The sequence below is a fragment of the Coregonus lavaretus genome (genome assembly GCF_964263955.1).
Source record: "Coregonus lavaretus genome assembly, contig: HAP1_SCAFFOLD_7090, whole genome shotgun sequence".
NCBI classification, from domain to species: domain Eukaryota; kingdom Metazoa; phylum Chordata; class Actinopteri; order Salmoniformes; family Salmonidae; genus Coregonus; species Coregonus lavaretus.
Window position 1 is genome coordinate 7,501 of NW_028166454.1, and position 10,000 is coordinate 17,500.

Sequence of the window (10,000 nt, forward strand, 5' to 3'; positions counted from 1 at the left end):
GCAACCAGACACATCACTGTTTACACGTCATTAGGGTAATTGTTAGAATACACCACTGTGGTTTACATTATGGGCTTATGTGACTGGAGCAGGAGAAAGCTTTCTCTTCTGTCGGGTTATATGATCTTACAGGGAGATAAAAAGTGAAGTTATACTGTACAGCCATTATAGCTGAATCATGAAATAAGTGGCCCTTAGAGAGTGGTTAGGAAACTGCAAGTACAATATTTTCACTCGATAATGTCAAGTACCGTTCATCTGTGGGAGTTGAAGTTGTTTGAAGTTATAGAACTTTAGTAAACAATCAACCTTGACTCCTTTGACTAGATTGACTCTAGAGAAGAGAAGTTACATGGACATTCAGAAGGATATTTTGTGGGTATAACTTGGCAGTTGATATGACATTGAGCCTGTTTCCCAGACCTTTGTTAGGCCTACTTCTGGAATAAACATGCTCAAAAGAAAATATACAGTAAGTGTACAAAACATTAAGAACACCTGCTATTACCATGACATAGACTGACCAGGTGAATCCAGGTGAAAGCTATGATCCCTTATTGATGTCACTTGTTAAATCCACTTCTATAAGTGTAGATGAAGGGGAGGAGACAGGTTAACGAAGGATTTTTAAGCCTTGAGACAATTGAGACATGGATTGTGTATGTGTGCTATTCAGAGGTGAATGGGCAAGACAAAAAAATGTGTTCCTAATGTTTGGTATACTCAGTGAAAGTTATTTTTAGTCCAGTAGGCTTAATCTGGGACTGGGAAACCGTCCCATAGTGTTCCAATGTATCCTATCCTAACCTCTGTTCCCCTGCTACCCCCTACCCCCTTTCCCCTGTCTCCCCTCCTGACTCCCCTGTTCTCCCCTGTCTCCCCTGTTCTCCCATGTCTCCCCTCCTGACTCCCCTGTTCACCCCTGTCTCCCCTCCTGTCTCCCCTGTCTCTCCTCCTGTCTCCCCTCTGTCCCCCTCTTTCCTCCTGTCTCCCCTGTCTCTCCCCCTGTCTCCCTCCTGTCCCCCTCTTTCCTCCTGTCTGCCCTGTGTCTTTGTCAGACATTGATGAGTGTGAGACTCCAGGGATGTGTATGAACGGCCACTGTGTGAACACGGAGGGGTCGTTCAGGTGTGAGTGTATGGCTGGTTTGGCTGTGGGTCTGGATGGACGCGTCTGTGTCGGTGAGTGTCGCTCTCTATAATCTATCATCTGATCTATGATCAATCTATTATTGATTGATTGATTGATTTGGTTTAATCAATCACAAATACAGGATACGTACTATAATGTATAATGTTTTAATAATGTGTACTACTCTACCTATGCTCTACGTTTTAAGTGTTTGATATTGTTTGATTAGTTCCAGAATACATGTCAGAAAACAGGCATTATTGCAACACCCTGTTACCCCTCACCTTACAGCCAGGACTCCCAAACTGCTGGTTTCTCAGTAGTAGCTACAGGACCTACAGGATCAAAGTTACAAAACTGATACTTAGAAAAAAAAGTTATATCTAGAACCTAAAAGAAGAAGAACCCTTTTGAGTTCCAGGTAGAACCCTTTTGGGTTCCATGTAGAACCCTTTCCACAGAGGGTTCTACATGGAACCCAAAAGGGTTCTTCAAAGGGTTCTCCTATAGAACCCTTTTTTCTAAGAGTTTGGACATAGTATTTGTTTGGGACCATATTCCTGGTTTCCCCATGTGAGGGGGCAGGCAGGAAGTGCACAGTTTGGGTCGACTGCATTCGTTCTGGATGATATCAGATCAGGGGAATGCTGCAATCCCCCCGATACACAACCCAGTTTGTTTCACTGTTGTTTGTCTGAGCGAGGGAGGGAGGGATAGAGGGAGGGGACAGGGAGGAGGGAGGAAAGGAGGAGGGGAAGGATAGAGAGAAACAGGAAGAGATAGAGAGTGGAGTCATAGTTTTCTCTGTATCGGGATTCCAGACACACATATGCGCAGCACGTGTTACGGAGGCTACAAGCGGGGACAGAGTGTGAAGCCATTCTTCGGAGCCGTGACCAAGTCAGAGTGCTGCTGTGCCAGCGTGGAGTACGCCTTTGGAGAGCCCGGCCAACCATGCCCGCCCCAAAGCTCAGGTACACACACACACACAACATGCAGTTGTCCTAAGTGAAGTGGATGATGTGTTTTGGCATCCCAACTAACATTAGTAATACCACATGCCAACTGATGTCCAACAGACAGAACGCTATGAGGGATCAAGATGGAGTCATCAGTCTGCAGTTTGGCATTCCCTCTGCCTGAGTCATGATTACATGTATTGATATTCACGGCTGTCAAGGCTATGACAAAGTAACAGCGTTACCATGCACTGATGTTCTATGGTTGGTGACTATAAACCATCCAACTCTTAATCTGATTCAATCCACAGAAACAGGAGATTAAGTCATGGTGATGTTGTCTTAATCTGCTGAGGCTTGTAGTCTCTGACTGTCTGACTGTCTGACTGTCTGACTCCCAACACTTCACTCCTTCACCCTCCACTCCTCCACTCCTCCACCCTCCACTCCTCCAACCACACTCCTCCACTCCTCCACTCCTCCACTCCTCCACTCCTCCACTCCTCCACCCCCCACTCCTCTACCCCCACTCCTCCAATCCTCCACCCCCCACTCCTCCACTCCTCCACTCCCCACTCCTTCACTCCTCCACCCTCCACTCCTCCACCCCCCACTCCTCCACCACTCCATCCCCACTCCTCCACCTCCACTCCTCCACCCCCCACTCCTCCACTCCTCTACCCCCACTCCTCCACTCCTCTACCCCCACTCCTCCACCTCCTCCACCCGTCCACTCCTCCACCCTGCCACCCCCCTCCACCCCTCCACCTCGCCACACGCCTCCACCCCCCAACACCCCTCCACCCCCCAGCCCCACAGTACAACCAGTAATTTCTCATTAGCTCTGCCTGTTAAAGCCTGAGTATCAAAAAGACGCCAAAGTTCCACCACATTAAGGGGTTCATTTCATATACATCCAGACCAAATGATAAAGCATGGAAATGGATAATAACATGTTATTAAATGACTTGCTCTGAGATCTCTGGATTTTGGCAAATGTGATGTTTTCACAAAATGCTGTTATTTTGTTTAGTAGTTTCACTAACCCCTTGTGTGTGTGTATGTGTGTGTTTGTGTGTGTGTGTGTGTGTGTGTGTGTGTGTGTGTGTGTGTGTGTGTGTGTGTGTGTGTGTGTGTGTGTGTGTGTGTGTGTGTGTGTGTTTTGCAGCTGAGTTCCTGGCTCTGTGTATTAACGGCCCCGGCGTCACCAGCGATGGCAGAGGTAACGATCAAAATCAGAATGAACCTTTACTAACCTGGGGTGTCTCAATTAAATTAAATGTCTCGCTCTGCCAGATATTAACGTTGTGTGCCTGTGTGTTTGTTTGTGTTTATCTCTCCCAGATATCAATGAGTGTGCTCTGGACCCGGACATCTGTCAGAACGGTGTGTGTGAAAACATGCTGAGGACCTATAAGTGTAACTGCAACATAGGCTTCGAGGTGGACACCACTGGCAAAAACTGTGTTGGTAAGTCCCATGACTTATCCTTAAGATGAGTGTATTAGCCTGATGTTGCTATGTCTGTCTGTCTGTCTGTCTGTCTGTCTGTCTGGGTGTCTGTCTGTCTGGGTGTCTGTCTGTCTGAGTGTCTGTCTGTCTGAGTGTCTGTCTCTCTGGGTGTCTGTCTGTCTGTCTGTCTGTCTGTCTGTCTGTCTGTCTGTCTGTCTGTCTGTCTGGGTGTCTGTCTGTCTGTCTGTCTGTCTGAGTGTCTGTCTGTCTGTCTGTCTGCGTGTCTGTCTGTCTGAGTCTCTGTCTATCTGTCTGCGTGTCTGTCTGTCTGAGTGTCTGTCTGTCTGTCTGTCTGTCTGAGTGTCTGACTGAGTGTCTGTCTGTATGTGTCTGAGTGTCTCTTCAGACATACTGTAGATGAATGTATTAACCATAGAGATCCTATTAAATGAGTTGTAAGATATAATTATGTGGTATTACCTCTGTCTGTGTATCTGTCTCCTCTCAGACATAGATGAGTGTGCAGTGAACAGGCTACTGTGTGACAACGGCCTGTGCAGGAACACTCCAGGTAGTTTCACCTGCCACTGTCCCACCGGCTTCCTGTTCCACGCTGAGACGGATGTCTGCGAAGGTTAGATACACTGGCCCAGACAATTTACTGTCTGTCTGTCTGTCTGTCTGTCTGTCTGTCTGTCTGTCTGTCTGTCTGTCTGTCTGTCTGTCTGTCTGTCTGTCTGTCTGTCTGTCTGTCTGTCTGTCTGTCTGTCTGTCTGTCTGTCTGTCTGTCTGTCTGTCTGTCTGTCAGGGTTGGGTTCAATCCCATTTAAATTTCAGTCAATTCAGAAAGTAAACCCAATTCCAATTCCACATTTTGAATTGGAATTGGAATTTCAAGGTACTTCCGGAATTGTCTGGAATTTAAATGGAGTTGACCCCAACCCTGCTGTCGGTCTGTCACACAGAACAGAAGCTTGTCAGGAATAAAAAGAAAGACATGGTAGAACATCATGTCTTCCTGTAGATGTTGATTTGTGGATGAGTTTTCTCCTCTAATTCATATAGATGTGTGTGTTTCTTGTCGATATTGATGAATGAGTGTTGTCTCCTGCAGACGTTGATGAGTGTGAGTCGAAGCCGTGTGTGAACGGGGACTGTAAGAACAGCCCGGGGTCCTACGCGTGTCTCTGCTCAGCAGGCAGCACGCTGGACGCCTCTAAAACACAGTGTATAGGTAAGTGAGTATAACAACCCCTGCTGTGTGTGTGTGTGTTTGTGGGAGGACGTTACTTTTGACCACAGGATTAGGGGACTACTATTTGAAGGGCTAAAATGTCAGCCATGAAATGTTGTTATGCTGTGTGATAGCACAGTCATCTGCCCTCCCTCTCCCTGTCCCTGTAGAGACCAGTAAAGGCACATGTTGGCTGAAGGTGATTAACGGACGCTGTGAGATCAACATCAACGGAGCCACTCTGAGATCCCACTGCTGCTCCACACTGGGAGAGGCCTGGGGAAGCCCCTGTGCCAAGTGTGAACCAGGTTAGTGGGACCCTATAGAACCCTATAGAAGCCTATGGAACATCTAGAATCTCTAGAACTTATATAACCTATTTAACCTATAGCCCTTCTATGGGGAGAGGCCTGGGGAAGACCCTGTGCCTAGTGTGAACTAGGTGAGAGTTAGAACATGTACTGTAGCTAGGTGAGAGTTAGAACCTATACTGTAGCTAGGGGAGGATTAGAACCTATACTGTAGCTAGTGGAGAATTAGAACCTGTACTGTAGCTAGGTGAGAATTAGAACCTGTACTGTAGCTAGGTGAGAATTAGAACCTGTACTGTAGCTAGGGGAGGATTAGAACCTGTACTGTAGCTAGGTGAGAATTAGAACCTGTACTGTAGCTAGGGGAGGATTAGAACCTGTACTGTAGCTAGGGAAGGATTAGAACCTGTACTGTAGCTAGGGGAGGATTAGAACCTATACTGTAGCTAGGGGAGGATTAGAAACTGTACTGTAGCTAGGTGAGGATTAGAACCTGTACTGTAGCTAGTGGAGAATTAGAACCTGTACTGTAGCTAGGTGAGAATTAGAACCTGTACTGTAGCTAGGTGAGAATTAGAACCTGTACTGTAGCTAGGGGAGGATTAGAACCTGTACTGTAGCTAGGAGAGAATTAGAACCTGTACTGTAGCTAGGTGAGAATTAGAACCTGTACTGTAGCTAGGGGAGGATTAGAACCTGTACTGTAGCTAGTGGAGAATTAGAACCTGTACTGTAGCTAGGTGAGAATTAGAACCTGTACTGTAGCTAGGTGAGAATTAGAACCTGTACTGTAGCTAGGTGAGAATTAGAACCTGTACTGTAGCTAGGTGAGAATTAGAACCTGTACTGTAGCTAGGTGAGAATTAGAACCTGTACTGTAGCTAGGGGAGGATTAGAACCTATACTGTAGCTAGGGGAGGATTAGAAACTGTACTGTAGCTAGGTGAGGATTAGAACCTGTACTGTAGCTAGAGAGGATTAGAACCTGTACTGTAGCTAGGTGAGAATTAGAACCTGTACTGTAGCTAGGTGAGAATTAGAACCTGTACTGTAGCTAGGTGAGGATTATAAACTGTACTGTAGCTAGGGGAGGATTAGAAACTGTACTGTAGCTAGGTGAGAATTAGAACCTGTACTGTAGCTAGGTGAGGATTAGAAACTGTACTGTAGCTAGGTGAGAATTAGAACCTGTACTGTAGCTAGGGGAGGATTAGAACCTGTACTGTAGCTAGGTGAGAATTAGAACCTGTACTGTAGCTAGGCCTCTGTACCAAGTGTGAATGATCTTATAACTGGGGCCAGGAGTTTTTCCCGGTCAGGTCATGACCAGACCTATTACACATCAGAGCCTATAGGCCAGGGTCTCACAGCTGAGTATAGAATGTGCGGTCGTTTTAATATGGCCTGTTCTCTCTTCTTCCTCCTCTTTCAGATCAGTTCTGCACTAAGGGTTATGCCAGAGTCAGAGGGACCATCTGTGAAGGTAACAACTTTTTGCAAATACACATATTCCCTCAAATCCAGTGTTTGATTTAAAAAACGGGTTATAATGCAGTTTTTTGTATAGATTGTTTGCAATGGCATGTATCAAACCAAATCAAATCAAGCTTTATTTACACAGTACATTTCAGACATGGAATGCAACACAATGTGCTTCACAGGAAAAAACTAATAAAAACAATGAAAATATTTACTAGACAACAAACCAAAAGAATAACAATAAAACTGAACTACTAAAAAGCCCCCTGAGGAAAAGCAAAGATAAAAAGGTGTGTTTTAAGATCTCTTTTAAAAATGACCAGAGGGACCTACAGGGTACATAACTTAAAAGCATGTCTGACATGTATTGGGGTGCACAATGGTGGATTTATTTAAAAACCAATAATTAATTAACTAATTCTAAAACTCACAGGCAGCCAGTGCAGTGACCTTGAAACTGGTGTAATGTGTGCTCTCCGTCTATCTTGGTCAGTACCTGTGCTGCAGCATTCTGTATGTTTCGCAGTTGGCCAATGTATTTTTTTGGTAGACCAGACAGGAGAGCATTACAGTAGTCTCACATCAACACCCATCAACATTATCCCAGAAACACTAGACCCACTCCAATTTGCATACCACCTCAACAGATCCACAGATGATGCAATCTCTATTGCACTCCATACTGCCCTTTCCCACCTGGACAAGAGGAACACCTACGTGAGAATGCTATTCATTGACTACAGTTCAGCGTTCAACACCATAGTGTCCTCAAAGCTCATCACTAAGCTAAGGACCCTGGGACTAAACACCTCTCTCTGCAACTGGATCCTGGACTTCCTGACGGGCCGCCCCCAGGTGGTAAGGGTAGGTAACAACACATCTGCCACACTGATCCTCACAATGGGGGCCCTTCAGGGGTGCGTGCTCAGTCCCCTCCTGTACTCCCTGTTCACCCATAACTGCATGGCCAGGCACAACTCCAACACCATCATTAAGTTTGCAGACGACACAACAGTGGTAGGCCTGATCACTGACAACGATGAGACAGCCTATAGGGCTGTGTGGTGCCAGGATAACAACCTCTCCCTCAACGTGATCAAGACAAAGGAGCTGATTGTGGACTACAGGAAAAAAAAGAGGACTGAGTACGCCCCCATTCTCATCGACGGGGCTGTAGTGGAACAGGTTGAGAGCTTCAAGTTCCTTGGTGTCCACATCACCAACAAACTATCATGGTCCAAACACACCAAGACAGTCGTGAAGAGGGCACGACAAAGCCTATTCCCCCTCAGGAGACTGAAAAGATTTGGCATGGGTCCTCAGATCCTCAAAAAGTTCTACAGCTGCACAATCGAGAGCATCCTGACTGGTTGCATCACTACCTGGTATGGCCACTGCTCGCCCTCGGGTAGTGCATACGGCCCAGTACATCACTGGGGCCAAGCTTACTGCCATCCAGGACCTATATACCAGGCGGTGTCAGAGGAAGGCCCTAAAAATTGTCAAAGACTCCAGACACCCTAGTCATAGACTGTTCTCTCTGCTACCGCACGGCAAGCAGTACCGGAGCACCAAGTCTAGGTCCAAAAGGCTTCTTAACAGCTTCTACCCCCAAGCCATAAGACTCCTGAACAGCTAATCATGGCTACCCAGACTATTTGCATTGCCCACCCCCCCCCCCCCCTTTACGCTGCTGCTACTCTCTGTTTATTATCTATGCATAGTCACTTTAACTCTACCCACATGTACATATTACCTCAATTACCTCAACAAACCAGTGCCCCCGCACATTGACTCTGTACTGGTACCCCCTGTATATAGCCTCCCTACTGATATTTTATTTTGCTGCTGCTCTTATATTATTTTTTATTTTTGGCCATTCTACTGCCAATGTTTGTCTATGGAGATTGTATGGCTGTGTGCTCGATTTTATACACCTGTCAGCAACAGGTGTGGCTGAAATAGCCGAATCCACTAATTTGGCCATGTAGTGTATCATCAAACTTCCCATCAGGCCTTGCTTGACTGATGCCCAGCCTGTTTGTTATCTTATCTCTGAAATATTCTGCAAACTCATCACATTTAGGTGTGGAGGAAAGTTCACATAGGGAAGAGCACTCTCAAATTATTCTGACTATTAGTGATCAAGTTTAAAAAATGAGCCTGTCTAGTATTTTTTACTTATCTATTTTTTACTTTACTTCACTTATTTTTCTTAAAACTGCATTGTTGGTTAAGGGCTTGTAAGTAATCATTTCACTGTAATGTCTACTCCTGTTGTATTCGCCGCATGTGGCAAATAAAATTGGATTTGATTTAGTCAAGCCTGCTTGTAATAAACACGTGGATGAGTCTCGGTATCAGCCTGAGAGAGAAACGGACGCACCTTGGCAATGTTCCTCAGGGGGTAAAAAGCTATGTTGGTCACATTCCTAATGTGTGATTCGAAATTGAGTTCAGAATCTAAAATAACACCTAGGTTTTTTACCTGGTGTTTTATCTTTATTGCCCGTGAATTAAAATGTGCAGCCAGATTCTCTCTCTGTGCTTTGGCTCCAACAATAAGTACCTCAGTCTTGTCTTGATTTAGCCGGAGGAAGTTGTGAGCAATCCAAGTATTTAAAACACTAATACAGTCTAATAATTTATCCGTGGAGCTAAAATTCTCTGGTGACACAGAAATGTAAAGTTGTGTATCGTCTGCGTAGCAGTGAAAATAAAGGCTGTGCTTTCTGATAATGCTGCCAAGTGGTAACCGATATAAACTGAAAAGTACCGGACCCAAAATCGAACCTTGTGGAACGCCACATGTGATATGTATTTTCTCAGAGTTATGTTCACCAAGGGTGACAAAAAACTCTCGACTGGTTAAATAGGTCCTAAACCAATTTAGAACTGGACCAGAGAGGCCAACCCACCTCTCCAGGCTGTCCAGAAGAACATCATGGTCAACAGTGTCGAATGCAGTACTTAAATCCAAGAGTACAAGGACAGAGAGCTGTTTGGCATCTGTGTTGGCTCTGAGATCATTACCACTTTAACTAAGGCTGTCTCTGTGCTGTGGTGGGCACGAAAACCAAATTAGATTTTTTTTAAAATACAGTTGGCACTTAAAAAATAGTTTAGCTGTTTGAAAAGTAATTTCTCCAGAATTACGCTTAACAATGGAAGGTTGGAGATTGGCCGAAAATTGCTAAGAGCTGAAGAATCTAGATTACTTTTCTTCAAAAGGGGTTTCACCATAGCAGTTTTTAGTGCAGTGGGGAAAGTGCCTGTGAACAGGGAGCGATTAACAATAGCTTGCACTTCTTCAAATATGCAATTCAAAACTGTTTTGAAGAAGGTGGTGGAAATAGGATCGAGAAGGCAGGTAGAAGGCTTAAGTTGTGATATCAATTTCTTGAGCATGTCTATGTCAACCAGGGAAAATAAAT

The 10,000-nt window shown here is 45.2% G+C and overlaps 1 pseudogene across 1 annotated transcript in view; it reads left to right on the forward strand.

The window, feature by feature from the left end:
- LOC311114691 (fibrillin-1-like) overlaps positions 1–10,000 on the forward strand; it is a 25,915-nt pseudogene that overhangs the window by 5,340 nt on the left and 10,575 nt on the right. The window contains exons 7-14 of the transcript in view: positions 1,059–1,181; positions 1,953–2,105; positions 3,259–3,312; positions 3,435–3,560; positions 4,051–4,176; positions 4,657–4,776; positions 4,947–5,084; positions 6,520–6,570. The product of the transcript in view is annotated as a fibrillin-1-like (transcript). The remainder of the gene's footprint in view (positions 1–1,058; positions 1,182–1,952; positions 2,106–3,258; positions 3,313–3,434; positions 3,561–4,050; positions 4,177–4,656; positions 4,777–4,946; positions 5,085–6,519; positions 6,571–10,000) is intronic.